Raw genomic sequence first — 17052 nt, 5'->3', positions numbered from 1 at the left:
TTTCTTGTTTTCCCCTAATCTTCCCCAAAACTAAAAAAAGAACTTGGTGGCAGTTTTATTGAAAATCTTAAAGAAGTGGAAAAAAATACATCTCAGAAGTGTGAGATCTGTGTTCACGTTTAAATGGGAGAAGCTGGCATACCTTATTGGTGCAGACATGTCTCCCTCCTCCCACCACTCTTTGGGTGGATTAATGTACATGCACCACAGTTCCCAGTTGTAGCCATGGCCAGAGTTCTCATAGCGCTCCACCTCAAAGGTATCGTGCTTGATGTTGTCGATTGACGGCAAGATAATCCTCTTGTGGTTTTCTTTTATTCTAGCTAGAACTGGTTCTGACCTGAAAAAAGTGCAAACACACACACACTCACACATTTAGTTGACTTTACTTTGTGCAGAAACAAAGTTTATAACATCTTTTAAGAGCACCACTTTTTTCATCCACTTCAGTCAAATAGAAAGTTCCTTGTGTCGTCCCAGTTTTATCACTAATTCTGTTTGATTCAGCCGAGTTGAGCTCTGCAGGGGGCAGTGAGAGAACTGCACGGTATACCTTAAGTTATGCACTGAGCTCGAAAATGAGATCCACAAAAAGACATCAACAGGATGTGGCAGTTGTCTTAGCGGGGTTAATAAGGTCCCTCATTGCATGCTAATTTCTTGACAGTATTTAGCCTTTGATTCAGTTCACCACCAAGCGCTCAGCTTTTTTGAATTAGTACAAAACCTTCATTTTTTATGGTTACTAAAAATTTACTTTTACGACAAGTTCTCCAAGAGGGGTCCTGTTTTGGTGTGTGTTTTATGTGTGCTTGTGATGTTTTTTTTTAAATAAAATCCGTTCAACCTGATCCCACAGCCTCAAGTGTCTCATTTTAAAACTTCTCAGGCGTGAAATAGCTTGGCTCTTCCTTTTATGCAGCTTCAGCTATCCTTTGTCTTCTCTTTCCATGGTTTCTTTGCACTTTGTAGCACTCTTTTAACACTGATACCCAAAGCTCTATTATTGTCATTGTTGTTATCATGAATAAGTAGAGAGATACTCCCATACGGTTTATGACAAAATTTAATCCGAAGTGATTGATGGCCCTAATCATGACCTTTTGACCTCGCCCCTCCCCCCCGGAAGCGAGTAATGACCGTGACGAATTGCATCCGGAGAAGGGGGGGGCGGGAACCCCCCGACATCCGGAGAAGGGGGGGCGAACCCCGGAAGCGCGCCATCTGTCGCTAAGCGTGTCGAATTGCATCCTGAGAAGGGAGGGGGGGTAAACCTCCGGAAGCGCGCCATCTGTTGTTGGGAAAAAAAAAGAAAAAAGTTTTTAGAGGGAGGAGAATAAAAGCAGAGAGGAGGAGTTCACAATTTCTAAGCCTCAGACACACAAGATGGATTTCATTCTGCAGCCCAGCAGCTCTCCTGTGTCCGATGAGATCTGCTCTCCCAAAGAAGAAGGCTTTGAATATGCCATATTCAAATACAGCATATTTACTAAGGAAGGCCTCGATCCGGACCTTATGACACTTCCGGAAATACTCCGGAATTGTCTAGTCATTTTCAGACCTGATGCGTCATGTTCCATATACATGAGGGGAGGGGTTTGGTTCCTGAAGCACAGCGGTGATGCAGCAGCTGATTTTGTGCTGTATAGAGAGACAGAGCGGCAGCTAGTTTTCCGCAAACTCATAGTCTGAATTCTGTTTCAATATTATGACGATTTTCTCTGTATTTCTTAATGGGAATAAAGAGTGACTTCCTGTAGAGATTTCAATAGTATTTTATTTTCCTATAATACAGACGCAGTAAAAAAAACCTTTAAGATGATCTGCCTAGCAACAAATTGCATTTTTAGGCTACACCATAGCTTGTGATGAAAAGAAGAACTTTCTATCCGCTTGTAACCTACAGGCTGCCTACCCCGTATGTGTAAAAATGAATAAATATCCCTTAGTGAATACTTTTCTTTGAATACTACTTTTCCTTTTGAGAATCCCTTTTACAAGGGACTGAAAAAACAAACCATAATTGCCGTGACAGGCGATCTTGTTTCACACACACACACACACACACACACACACACACACACACACACACACACACACACACACACACACACCGCGGGTCAAGGAGGAGTGAGATATCAGATATCAGTTTTTTCTCAATGCTTATAACCTATAACGCGCCCCCCAAAACAATATTATTATTATTAAAACATCTATAAGGTAGGTTTTGCGCAGCCTGCTCCTTGTCAGACCAAAGTTTTTTTCTTCATTACTTTTAGCTACTTTTACACTGGGTTTTCTCAATAGACAGAAAATGAAAATGAGGAGTCAACAGCCGATATTATCATTGCTTGTAACCCGGTAAATAATTTCGTACATCTCCCCATAAAATAAGCCTTAGTGGAAAAAAGCTCATATTCGAATAAGTTTATTCCCCTCTGTGGGAAAGAGTTTTTTTCTCAGAGTCAACCATGAGGCGAGTTTTGTCAACAGCAATTGTCCATTTGGTAAAACAAATATCCGCCTCTAAGTCGTATTTTACCGTTGCAGAATGTGGAAAACAGACAGCCCTCACAGGAGGCACCCAGGGGCCCACCTCACACACCATAGTTAAAATATTTAAATTTCAACTAAATTTGTAGTAATGATCGGATTTCCTCACTTATCTACACCACACTCCTTGATTTCTTATCGTTTCTTATCGTTCCTCTGTCCCTTAATAGAAACTATCCTCCCTTTCAGTTGTCTTTTGCACTTCCATATCGCAAAGCAGTTACTGTAGGTTATTTTCTGCTTATGCATTAATGTAATTAATTAACTTATTTATCCTTAAGTACGGTAATGACTTGAGTTCTAATGCTTTTTGTCTCTTGAGTTAGCCGTCAATGTGGGATTTTTTTACCCTTTTGTTCAGTTAAAGCTGCCTTTCATTCTTCAACGCAGCTTAAACTCTAATAGGTAAGCTTTCTTGTAATTTCTTAGTTCTGCAGGCTTCTTGAAAGACATCCGAGACTCTTCTTTGGATGCTGGATGCCTTTTGTTTTGTTTTCTGTCAAGATGATCCCACACTGCTTCGATTATCTTGAGGTTCGAACCCTGGAGAGATCAATCCATGACTGATGCGTTGTTTCATCCAGGCATACTTTGACTACAATGGCAGTATGTTTGCGATCATTGTCGTACTGAAAGTTGCTGCCAATCAGACATTACTTGGTATTACATGGTCGATCAAAATCTGGTGGAACTTTTCTACATTCATAATTTGATTAATTTGGATAAGAGCTCCAACAACACTGGCTGAAATCCAGCCTCAAAGCACGGTAGAGTATCCACGCTGTGTTAAAGACGGCTATAGACATTCACTGTTGTATCTCTCTTCGGACCTCTTCCATGCATATTTCAAATTTGGATTCATTACTCCATAAGACATATTACAGCTGATTTCTTTTTCCAGTCAATTTCTTGTGTAATTTGGCACACCTCAGCCTTATTTTTCTCTGTTCTCCTTCCTTAAGAATGGCTTATTAACAGCCACCCTTCCAACTCAGATAACTTTTGATGAAATGTTTACAGCACTTGAGTTACTCGCCACGGCCATCCTAAATGCTAAGAACACTAAACTTTAATTCTAAATTACGTTAACCAGAAAAAACAAGCCAAAGTCGAGATGTTGCTGAGCTGACCTGTGCTATGCTATGCCTTCTAAAGCACGTATAATGTAAACAGAACTGGTCTTTGCACAGAAGCCTGTGGAGCTTCATAATTAACCTCAGTGTGTGAAGAGCACTCTCCATTTAATAATAGCTGTAATAAAATGTTATGGCCGACGGTGTTAAACGCTGCACTTGGGTCTAGCAGGGAAGATTTCAACTTTTCAATACGAATGAAGGCTGAAAACTGATTAGATTAATGTCTGATGATCTTTTCTGTGCTTCTTCAAGTTTGTAACACCAAACATATTAAAGGATGATGTAAGGCTCACAGGAAGAGTTTAATTAGACACACATTTACTATTTTCTTTATACTCTTTCTTTCTTGACATGTTTAATATGATTACTATCAGAGGAGAAAATGACCCTTGTGTAGTTTAAAAAAGTTTTATTTAATCAAACTGTAATGTTGTTGAACTCTGACGGACGTGTCTTTTAATCTTGTCAACAAATCCTTAATCATCTAAATCTGCCATTTATCATCTAGTAAAATGTTCCCTCTGCTTCTGCTGCACATCTCCCCGGACACTCTCCGCTTCACCTGTCCTGTGCAGGTGGTCCAACCCCTGCCTGCCTCCTTAAACTGGGGTGTTTAAATCTCTTTACCTCTGTTGTGAACTTCACACAAAGTTTGTGGTAACAAAATCAAACTGACGAGGATCTCGTTTGAAAAACACACACTCACGAGACAAAATAAAAACAGACTGCTCAAAGCAAAAGCAGAGCCCTCACAGCTGGTAGTACAAAACACAGCGACAACATGCGTATTAGATACCCTCAGTGCCAGAAGCATAAATATGAAAAAATGTGATCACCAAGAGTATCCTAACAACGGCGTTGAGGTGGGTGTTACAGTAAAAAAAAAAAGTAGCCAAATTTTCATCTGAAAATGTTGAATTTTAGTAAAAACAATGCTCTGTAGTTTGATACTGTCGTTACAGACTAAGCAGATGTTTAAAGCCTTCGGACGCTCATTTGAAACGCACTCATTCTCCTTATCAGCTGGAAACATTAAAGCCGTAAAATGACTTTTTCAAACGGATAAAAACTATTGAACAACAGCAATGTTGAGCCTGTTCCAAAATTTGGATGTACATGTGTTGAAGGTGTGGGTCTTGTTGAATTATTAAACATACATTCTTTAATTTTTCGAGCCACAAAAACAACAACTTTTAATTTTCTTCTGCTTGAGTATCGGCCTCGGGTAGCTCTACTTATCATTGCTCAGTCAGTTGTCTGTTTGTGCTACTTTTTTAAGGAGCAGCGTATTATTGGTAAGGGTGACTTTATGTGTTTAGCTACTTAAGTGGAAGTACTGTGGATAGTTTTACCTTACATACATAGATCTACCAATACAGCTTCTGAGGTAACTGTTTACAAAATGTTATAATCTATTCAAAGGTTCTTTGCAATTTTACATTGATAAACATTATCCTTAACACATTTGGCCCACATAAAGTACTATGGCCATCACACTGTCATTTAGAATTGTTTAAATAACTCCTGTCTTAAGTCCTTCCATCAAAAAAAAAAAAAAAAAAAAAAAAAAACATGGTTCACTTTTACATCACAAAATGTTAGAAATATAAGTCGTTCATAACAAACTGAAAGGTTGGGAGTTTAAAAATCCAAACCGATGGAAGAATCAGAATCAGAATACTTTATTGATCCCTGGGGGAAATTATTTTTTGTTACAGTGCTCCATTATAAACCAACATTAAGACAAGACAGACAATACACTAACTAAGAATAGTACAATATATACATATATATACATACATACATACATACATACATAAGTCACTCATAAATAAATAGCTGGAAAAGAAACATGTGTAGCTGTAGCAGCAAACAGTGTGTTAAGTGGATGCGTTGTACAGGGAGATGGCCACAGGCAGGAAAGATTTCCTGTGTCGTTCAGTGGTGCTTTTCGGTAATCTCAGTCTCTCACTGAACGTGCTCCTGTGACTGACCAGCATGTCATGGAGTGGGTGGGAGGTGTTATCCAACATTGTCTTTATCTTGGACAGCATCCGCCTCTCCGACACCACCTTGAGGGTGTCCAGCTCCATCCCCACAACATTGCTGGCCTTACGGATCAGTTTATCGAGTCTGTTGGCATCTGCGACCCTCAGCCTGCTCCCCCAGCATGCAACAGCATAGAGGATCGCACTGGCCACAACAGACTCATAGAAAACTCATAGAAAATAGGAAGCAGAAGTAGAAGACTATAACGTCTCAGAGCACACGGTGTCTATTATTGTGTAGACATGTATAAATAAGAGCTTAATAAAGATGCTTAATTTCTTAAGAAATAAACAGGTGGAGTGATCTTTATCAAAAGTGGATGTTGCATCTGTGGCTAAACCACTGTACCCAAAAAAACTTTAAAAATCTACTGTGTGTGAGGCTGTGTAAGTAAAGCTTGCCCTTCACACCCGCGTGTAATAAACCATTTGTTGGGGGGTTGTGGATTTGGCACCTCAGCATTGTGAAAGTGGGGAAACATGTTTCTGGCTGTGCATAAGATTTCTGCTTACAACTTAGAATCTCAGTTCTAAATGAAATTCAGATGTTTTTTTTAAGTATGGCTAATGTATTATTTGACTTCTAAGACACACACACACACACACACACACACAAGAACAACACAGAGAAGAAGAAGAGGGGGTCGTTTTACTACGCATCATAAAAACGCAATCATTCATAACATGGACAGTGAGAAGTAAAACTCGTCGTCTTACCACATGTTATATTCTGTAAACTTAAAATAATCCGCAGAAATTAGAGTTTAGTGTTTTAATTCATCTATTAAAAAACACGAGTCAACATTACTGAAGTGACGCTTTAACGATGCGTCTTATCATCGTGTTTATGATGATAAAACATGTTCTCTCGTTAGTAGATGTCTGCGCTGTCACTTGTCACGAAAATGTTCAGAGCCAGGGTTCCTCTTTAATTACCATTGATCGTTAATAGGGTCACAAAAGATTTGTCGCATTATCCCCATAAACAAAATGCTTTTATAGAAATCATTGTGATACAAATATTTAGATTCTTGATTCACAATGTGCACGAACTCAAAATCTTTAGAGGTTCATATTTACTGATACTGTCGTGACCTTCCTTCTGTGATTGGATTTTCACTTATTGTCGGCTTTACAGTCACATAAAATTCATTCCAATTTTTTGCCTTTGCTTCAATTAAGGTGTTTCTTTAAATCTACAGCAGCTCCCTTTTCAAAAGGTTTACTGACATAGTAAGGAAGTAGCTAGGGAACTCGGTAAGTATGAGCAACAACAGCTTAGGGACTGTTTCTACAATAAAGAGGAATTCATCATCATCTGCAGTTCATCAAAAAAAAAAAACAATTCAGCAGATCCTCAAAGTATGGATACAATCTGTTTTCAGCTGTAGAGGTACGCTTCACGTACTTATCAACATGCAGTTTAGAGGCTTGCATTAGAGTGCTTTGGTACTTGGACCTCTTTTATTTAGCACGGTTATACCGTTGTGTATTTAGCTATATAAATATGCTCAAGAGTCTATCGTATGTTTGTCATGCAATTAAAAATTCAAAAATATAATTTTTAAATCAGTAACTTTGCAAATTTAGCGCGGACCCTCACCCCTCCCTCCGGCTCCCACGGCCCCGCTGTCACCGTAAGACTCATACTCTTCCCCCCACGTATGCTGCTATTGATCGTTGTCAGTTGTCAGTAAACCTTTTGAAAAGGGAGCTGCTGTAGATTTAAAGAAACACCTTAATTGAAGCAAAGGCAAAAAATTGGAATGAATTTTATGTGACTGTAAAGCCGACAATAAGTGAAAATCCAAAAAACGCCTCCAATCCTAATGATCTCCCCCCCCCCCTCTCCCTCTCTCTGTGTGTGTGTGTGTGTGTGTGTGTGTGTGTGTGTGTGTGTGTGTGTGTGTGTGTGTGTGTGTCCTCACAGAAGGAAGGTCACGACAGGAGCTTTTTTCAATCAGTTTTTACAAGAAGTGTAGCTCATACAATGGTATAAATGTATTATTTGCGATACTTTATAAATATGAACCTCTAAAGATTTTGAGTTCGTGCACATTGTGAATCAAGAATCTAAATATTTGTATCACAATGATTTCTATAAAAGCATTTTGTTTATGGGGATAATGCGACAAATCTTTTGTGACCCTATTAACGATCAATGGTAATTAAAGAGGAACCCTGGCTCTGAACATTTTCGTGACAAGTGACAGCGCAGACATCTACTAACGAGAGAACATGTTTTATCATCATAAACACGATGATAAGACGCATCGTTAAAGCGTCACTTCAGTAATGTTGACTCGTGTTTTTTAATAGATGAATTAAAACACTAAACTCTAATTTCTGCGGATTATTTTAAGTTTACAGAATATAACATGTGGTAAGACGACGAGTTTTACTTCTCACTGTCCATGTTATGAATGATTGCGTTTTTATGATGCGTAGTAAAACGACCCCCTCTTCTTCTTCTCTGTGTTGTTCTTGTGTGTGTGTGTGTGTGTGTGTGTGTGTGTGTGTGTGTGTGTGTGTGTCTTAGAAGTCAAATAATACATTAGCCATACTTAAAAAAAACATCTGAATTTCATTTAGAACTGAGATTCTAAGTTGTAAGCAGAAATCTTATGCACAGCCAGAAACATGTTTCCCCACTTTCACAATGCTGAGGTGCCAAATCCACAACCCCCCAACAAATGGTTTATTACACGCGGGTGTGAAGGGCAAGCTTTACTTACACAGCCTCACACACAGTAGATTTTTAAAGTTTTTTTGGGTACAGTGGTTTAGCCACAGATGCAACATCCACTTTTGATAAAGATCACTCCACCTGTTTATTTCTTAAGAAATTAAGCATCTTTATTAAGCTCTTATTTATACATGTCTACACAATAATAGACACCGTGTGCTCTGAGACGTTATAGTCTTCTACTTCTGCTTCCTATTTTCTATGAGTTTTCTATGAGTCTGTTGTGGCCAGTGCGATCCTCTATGCTGTTGCATGCTGGGGGAGCAGGCTGAGGGTCGCAGATGCCAACAGACTCGATAAACTGATCCGTAAGGCCAGCAATGTTGTGGGGATGGAGCTGGACACCCTCAAGGTGGTGTCGGAGAGGCGGATGCTGTCCAAGATAAAGACAATGTTGGATAACACCTCCCACCCACTCCATGACATGCTGGTCAGTCACAGGAGCACGTTCAGTGAGAGACTGAGATTACCGAAAAGCACCACTGAACGACACAGGAAATCTTTCCTGCCTGTGGCCATCTCCCTGTACAACGCATCCACTTAACACACTGTTTGCTGCTACAGCTACACATGTTTCTTTTCCAGCTATTTATTTATGAGTGACTTATGTATGTATGTATGTATGTATGTATATATATGTATATATTGTACTATTCTTAGTTAGTGTATTGTCTGTCTTGTCTTAATGTTGGTTTATAATGGAGCACTGTAACAAAAAATAATTTCCCCCAGGGATCAATAAAGTATTCTGATTCTGATTCTTCCATCGGTTTGGATTTTTAAACTCCCAACCTTTCAGTTTGTTATGAACGACTTATATTTCTAACATTTTGTGATGTAAAAGTGAACCATGTTTTTTTTTTTTTTTTTTTTTTTTTGATGGAAGGACTTAAGACAGGAGTTATTTAAACAATTCTAAATGACAGTGTGATGGCCATAGTACTTTATGTGGGCCAAATGTGTTAAGGATAATGTTTATCAATGTAAAATTGCAAAGAACCTTTGAATAGATTATAACATTTTGTAAACAGTTACCTCAGAAGCTGTATTGGTAGATCTATGTATGTAAGGTAAAACTATCCACAGTACTTCCACTTAAGTAGCTAAACACATAAAGTCACCCTTACCAATAATACGCTGCTCCTTAAAAAAGTAGCACAAACAGACAACTGACTGAGCAATGATAAGTAGAGCTACCCGAGGCCGATACTCAAGCAGAAGAAAATTAAAAGTTGTTGTTTTTGTGGCTCGAAAAATTAAAGAATGTATGTTTAATAATTCAACAAGACCCACACCTTCAACACATGTACATCCAAATTTTGGAACAGGCTCAACATTGCTGTTGTTCAATAGTTTTTATCCGTTTGAAAAAGTCATTTTACGGCTTTAATGTTTCCAGCTGATAAGGAGAATGAGTGCGTTTCAAATGAGCGTCCGAAGGCTTTAAACATCTGCTTAGTCTGTAACGACAGTATCAAACTACAGAGCATTGTTTTTACTAAAATTCAACATTTTCAGATGAAAATTTGGCTACTTTTTTTTTTTACTGTAACACCCACCTCAACGCCGTTGTTAGGATACTCTTGGTGATCACATTTTTTCATATTTATGCTTCTGGCACTGAGGGTATCTAATACGCATGTTGTCGCTGTGTTTTGTACTACCAGCTGTGAGGGCTCTGCTTTTGCTTTGAGCAGTCTGTTTTTATTTTGTCTCGTGAGTGTGTGTTTTTCAAACGAGATCCTCGTCAGTTTGATTTTGTTACCACAAACTTTGTGTGAAGTTCACAACAGAGGTAAAGAGATTTAAACACCCCAGTTTAAGGAGGCAGGCAGGGGTTGGACCACCTGCACAGGACAGGTGAAGCGGAGAGTGTCCGGGGAGATGTGCAGCAGAAGCAGAGGGAACATTTTACTAGATGATAAATGGCAGATTTAGATGATTAAGGATTTGTTGACAAGATTAAAAGACACGTCCGTCAGAGTTCAACAACATTACAGTTTGATTAAATAAAACTTTTTTAAACTACACAAGGGTCATTTTCTCCTCTGATAGTAATCATATTAAACATGTCAAGAAAGAAAGAGTATAAAGAAAATAGTAAATGTGTGTCTAATTAAACTCTTCCTGTGAGCCTTACATCATCCTTTAATATGTTTGGTGTTACAAACTTGAAGAAGCACAGAAAAGATCATCAGACATTAATCTAATCAGTTTTCAGCCTTCATTCGTATTGAAAAGTTGAAATCTTCCCTGCTAGACCCAAGTGCAGCGTTTAACACCGTCGGCCATAACATTTTATTACAGCTATTATTAAATGGAGAGTGCTCTTCACACACTGAGGTTAATTATGAAGCTCCACAGGCTTCTGTGCAAAGACCAGTTCTGTTTACATTATACGTGCTTTAGAAGGCATAGCATAGCACAGGTCAGCTCAGCAACATCTCGACTTTGGCTTGTTTTTTCTGGTTAACGTAATTTAGAATTAAAGTTTAGTGTTCTTAGCATTTAGGATGGCCGTGGCGAGTAACTCAAGTGCTGTAAACATTTCATCAAAAGTTATCTGAGTTGGAAGGGTGGCTGTTAATAAGCCATTCTTAAGGAAGGAGAACAGAGAAAAATAAGGCTGAGGTGTGCCAAATTACACAAGAAATTGACTGGAAAAAGAAATCAGCTGTAATATGTCTTATGGAGTAATGAATCCAAATTTGAAATATGCATGGAAGAGGTCCGAAGAGAGATACAACAGTGAATGTCTATAGCCGTCTTTAACACAGCGTGGATACTCTACCGTGCTTTGAGGCTGGATTTCAGCCAGTGTTGTTGGAGCTCTTATCCAAATTAATCAAATTATGAATGTAGAAAAGTTCCACCAGATTTTGATCGACCATGTAATACCAAGTAATGTCTGATTGGCAGCAACTTTCAGTACGACAATGATCGCAAACATACTGCCATTGTAGTCAAAGTATGCCTGGATGAAACAACGCATCAGTCATGGATTGATCTCTCCAGGGTTCGAACCTCAAGATAATCGAAGCAGTGTGGGATCATCTTGACAGAAAACAAAACAAAAGGCATCCAGCATCCAAAGAAGAGTCTCGGATGTCTTTCAAGAAGCCTGCAGAACTAAGAAATTACAAGAAAGCTTACCTATTAGAGTTTAAGCTGCGTTGAAGAATGAAAGGCAGCTTTAACTGAACAAAAGGGTAAAAAAATCCCACATTGACGGCTAACTCAAGAGACAAAAAGCATTAGAACTCAAGTCATTACCGTACTTAAGGATAAATAAGTTAATTAATTACATTAATGCATAAGCAGAAAATAACCTACAGTAACTGCTTTGCGATATGGAAGTGCAAAAGACAACTGAAAGGGAGGATAGTTTCTATTAAGGGACAGAGGAACGATAAGAAACGATAAGAAATCAAGGAGTGTGGTGTAGATAAGTGAGGAAATCCGATCATTACTACAAATTTAGTTGAAATTTAAATATTTTAACTATGGTGTGTGAGGTGGGCCCCTGGGTGCCTCCTGTGAGGGCTGTCTGTTTTCCACATTCTGCAACGGTAAAATACGACTTAGAGGCGGATATTTGTTTTACCAAATGGACAATTGCTGTTGACAAAACTCGCCTCATGGTTGACTCTGAGAAAAAAACTCTTTCCCACAGAGGGGAATAAACTTATTCGAATATGAGCTTTTTTCCACTAAGGCTTATTTTATGGGGAGATGTACGAAATTATTTACCGGGTTACAAGCAATGATAATATCGGCTGTTGACTCCTCATTTTCATTTTCTGTCTATTGAGAAAACCCAGTGTAAAAGTAGCTAAAAGTAATGAAGAAAAAAACTTTGGTCTGACAAGGAGCAGGCTGCGCAAAACCTACCTTATAGATGTTTTAATAATAATAATATTGTTTTGGGGGGCGCGTTATAGGTTATAAGCATTGAGAAAAAACTGATATCTGATATCTCACTCCTCCTTGACCCGCGGTGTGTGTGTGTGTGTGTGTGTGTGTGTGTGTGTGTGTGTGTGTGTGTGTGTGTGTGTGTGTGTGTGTGTGTGTGTGTGTGTGTGTGAAACAAGATCGCCTGTCACGGCAATTATGGTTTGTTTTTTCAGTCCCTTGTAAAAGGGATTCTCAAAAGGAAAAGTAGTATTCAAAGAAAAGTATTCACTAAGGGATATTTATTCATTTTTACACATACGGGGTAGGCAGCCTGTAGGTTACAAGCGGATAGAAAGTTCTTCTTTTCATCACAAGCTATGGTGTAGCCTAAAAATGCAATTTGTTGCTAGGCAGATCATCTTAAAGGTTTTTTTTACTGCGTCTGTATTATAGGAAAATAAAATACTATTGAAATCTCTACAGGAAGTCACTCTTTATTCCCATTAAGAAATACAGAGAAAATCGTCATAATATTGAAACAGAATTCAGACTATGAGTTTGCGGAAAACTAGCTGCCGCTCTGTCTCTCTATACAGCACAAAATCAGCTGCTGCATCACCGCTGTGCTTCAGGAACCAAACCCCTCCCCTCATGTATATGGAACATGACGCATCAGGTCTGAAAATGACTAGACAATTCCGGAGTATTTCCGGAAGTGTCATAAGGTCCGGATCGAGGCCTTCCTTAGTAAATATGCTGTAATTGAATATGGCATATTCAAAGCCTTCTTCTTTGGGAGAGCAGATCTCATCGGACACAGGAGAGCTGCTGGGCTGCAGAATGAAATCCATCTTGTGTGTCTGAGGCTTAGAAATTGTGAACTCCTCCTCTCTGCTTTTATTCTCCTCCCTCTAAAAACTTTTTTCTTTTTTTTTCCCAACAACAGATGGCGCGCTTCCGGAGGTTTACCCCCCCTCCCTTCTCAGGATGCAATTCGACACGCTTAGCGACAGATGGCGCGCTTCCGGGGTTCGCCCCCCCTTCTCCGGATGTCGGGGGGTTCCCCGCCCCCCCCCCCTTCTCCGGATGCAATTCGTCACGGTCATTACTCGCTTCCGGGGGGGAGGGGGGAGGTCAAAAGGTCATGATTAGGGCCATCAATCACTTTGGATTAAATTTTGTCATAAACCGTATGGGAGTATCTCTCTATAAGTTATTCCAATGTTCATACATTTGGCAAAGATATGTTTTTTTCCAGATTTAATTTTGAGTACATGTCATTTTTGTTTTTGAATGCTGTGTTTCACTTTAATTTACACTAAAATAAGCCTTTTTCCAAATACCAAAAATTCACTCCTGACTGTTAATAACACCGTGCTTCCCGCTAGATGATAGGACCCACTCACCATGATGGGGTGAACTCCACATGGGCATCAAAAAATCCTGTCACCTCAGCAGTGGCTACCTTCCAACCCTCGATCCTGGCCCTGATCAATCCCTCTCTCTTTTGGTTCCTTACAATCTTCACCAGGCCGGGATAGCGTTTGTTCACATACTCCTCCAGTGGACCTTTCAGTTGCTCTACAGTTCAGAAAATGAAGATAACACATCAAACAAAACAAGTCAGAAATGCTTATAAAGACTGATCTTTAGTTGATCTTTGAATCTGCAGTTTAGCTTATAATCTGCACATCTATCCTTGAACAGTCTGCCAGCTGGAGTTTTCCAGTATTTGATCTGATGTCAGGACTAATAAAGCCTGAAAAGAATATATCACCATTGCAGCTAAGTTGGCGAGTTTAAGAAGAATCCCTACATGCTAAAGAAAGTGCTTGTATTTTTTTCTTAGCTTCTCTAACATCAGATCCATTGCAGCCCTCTTTACTGAAGAAAGGAGGAAAAAAAGAAAAATGCTGTTCCAGAGTCCCCTCTGGCAGCAACAATCAAAGCCTGACACATTATGCCTAGCTTGCATAATTATTTTCATGCAATCACAATAATTGGAATTCATGTCGATAAATATGAAAGGACAGCAGAGTGAGCTTAAGCAACCATTCCCAGTATGACAACTCTTTTGTCTCACTTCTCTCACTGGCAGCCTGCACTCCTTTATAAACCTCACATCAAGCCTTAGTATTGGTTGTGTGAAACAACATGATAAGAACACAAAGGGCAACCCACTAAGCACTAAATGGTAAATGGCCTGCATTTGTATAGCGCTTTTCTAGTCCCTAAGGACCCCAAAGCGCTTCACACTACATAATAAGTATTTGGTCAATAACAAAAATACAACTCAATACTTTGTAACATAACCTTTGTTGGCAATAACAGAGGTCAAACGTTTACTATAGGTCTTTACCAGGTTTGCACACACAGTAGCTGGTATTTTGGCCCATTCCTCCATGCAGATCTTCTCGAGAGCAGTGATGTTTTGGGGCTGTCGCCGAGCAACACGGACTTTCAACTCCCGCCACAGATTTTCTATGGGGTTGAGGTCTGGAGACTGGCTAGGCCACTCCAGGACTTTCAAATGCTTCTTACGGAGCCACTCCTTTGTTGCCCGGGTGGTGTGTTTTGGATCATTGTCATGTTGGAAGACCCAGCCTCGTTTCATCTTCAAAGTTCTCACTGATGGAAGGAGGTTTTGGCTCAAAATCTCACGATACATGGCCCCATTCATTCCGTCCTTAACACGGATCAGTCGTCCTGTCCCCTTGGCAGAAAAACAGCCCCATAGCATGATGTTTCCACCCCCATGCTTCACAGTAGGTATGGTGTTCTTGGGATGCAACTCAGTATTCTTCTTCCTCCAAACACAACGAGTTGAGTTTATACCAAAAAGTTCTACTTTGGTTTCATCTGACCACATGACATTCTCCCAATCCTCTGCTGTATCATCCATGTGCTCTCTGGCAAACTTCAGACGGGCCTGGACATGCACTGGCTTCAGCAGCGGAACACGTCTGGCACTGCGGGATTTGATTCCCTGCCGTTGTAGTGTGTTACTGATGGTGACCTTTGTTACTTTGGTCCCAGCTCTCTGCAGGTCATTCACCAGGTCCCCCCGTGTGGTTCTGGGATCTTTGCTCACCGTTCTCATGATCATTTTGACCCCACGGGATGAGATCTTGCGTGGAGCCCCAGATCGAGGGAGATTATCAGTGGTCTTGTATGTCTTCCATTTTCTGATGATTGCTCCCACAGTTGATTTTTGCACACCAAGCAAATACTTATTTTCCACCCTGATTTACGAATAAATTCTTTACAAATCCAACCATGTGAATTCATGGATTTTTTTTTCACATTCTGTCTCTCACAGTTGAAGTGTACCTCTGGTGCAAATTACTGACCTCTGTCATCATTTTAGGTGGGGGAACTTGCACAATCGGTGGTTGACTAAATACTTTTTTGCCCCACTGTACCTATGAAAATATACTCACTGTATATATATATAATCAAAGCATTTCTTTAGCAAAGTGCACATACTAGCCCTTTTTAAGTTCATTGACATATGTGCACTCAAACAGGCCCAATGAGATTGAGGGTTATACCCCAATTATTTGTGTTAGGTTTGTAAGCTTTTCCAAATGAATACAGAAAATCAGCAAAACCACCATAAAGAAAGCTTATTTAAATAAAGCTGATATTGGGAGAACAAAGCCCAAGGGGTGGAAAATGAGTAAAAAACCTGTGAAGCAGAGAATAACATGAGGGACTGTTGCAGAGCGCATGAGTGAAACAAGCTCACAGATGAGCTGACAAAGATTGGCAGAAATCACTTTAGAGCAGCCGGGTAATAAGGAACAGGTGAACATAGAGTGGAGCAGATAATTACGAGCAAAAACCCAAACAAATACTTTCAGACAATCCTAAAGCTCTTATTTAGTTGCATAGAGCCATGTGTGAACATTTTGTCTTTACATTTTGCTTCCAAGGAACCGAACTGTCTTTTAATTCTGTAATTTATTTCACGTTCTTCAGGCTTTCTGAAGGTCCTTCAAATTTTTCTTTGGACATCATTTTATCATAATTTTCAGTGCAGTCCTTTATTTGTTTGTTCCTATGAATCATTCACACATAATAAAGGCACCTAACTCAAGGGACAAATTCGTTACTGGCACATTACCAGCAGCTTGTCACAAATACACAATTTGTTTCCTGCACAAAAAATGACAACGATAACACACCAGCAAGGTGATTACCAAAGAGCTATTAGCCAAAAACTTGACATATGTCAAGAAACTAAACAAGTAGAGGACAAAAGAACTGGCAGCTTAAATAAAAACATCTACAGCAGACGAACAGAATTTGAAAGTTATGTCCTTAAGAAATAACACAAAACTGACACACAACCTGAGAGATGCATCTGGCATCTTATGTTTGCAAGTTTCAGTAAACTGCTGCATCTATTTCCCATTTTCCTAGCAAAATACAAAGACATGATGGCTTATTAGCTCATCCTATCCTAAATAACCACTAATGTATGCCAACTATTGTCACTGCTACACTATCAAAAGCTGAAAACAAACATAAAAAACATACAAATTCATCACCACAACAACACAGTTGATAAATAAAGAAATACAGAAGCACACATGCAAATAGAGAGATGACATAAAAGTTCTCACTCAGCTCCCTGCGGTGCTGTTTTAAGCTCCAACTCACTCTAAACAAC

At 39.5% G+C, this 17052-nt stretch overlaps 1 pseudogene across 1 annotated transcript in view; it reads right to left on the bottom strand.

The window, feature by feature from the left end:
* LOC145419933 (polypeptide N-acetylgalactosaminyltransferase 17-like) overlaps positions 1-17052 on the bottom strand; it is a 29906-nt pseudogene that overhangs the window by 11202 nt on the left and 1652 nt on the right. The window contains exons 3-4 of the transcript XR_013901191.1: positions 13784-13958; positions 143-340 (exon numbers count right to left, since the gene is read on the bottom strand). The product of XR_013901191.1 is annotated as a polypeptide N-acetylgalactosaminyltransferase 17-like (transcript). The remainder of the gene's footprint in view (positions 1-142; positions 341-13783; positions 13959-17052) is intronic.

The sequence above is a fragment of the Astatotilapia calliptera genome, chromosome 14 (genome assembly GCF_964374335.1).
Source record: "Astatotilapia calliptera chromosome 14, fAstCal68.1, whole genome shotgun sequence".
Lineage (NCBI taxonomy): Eukaryota > Metazoa > Chordata > Actinopteri > Cichliformes > Cichlidae > Astatotilapia > Astatotilapia calliptera.
This window is presented reverse-complemented; position numbering and strand designations above follow the sequence as displayed.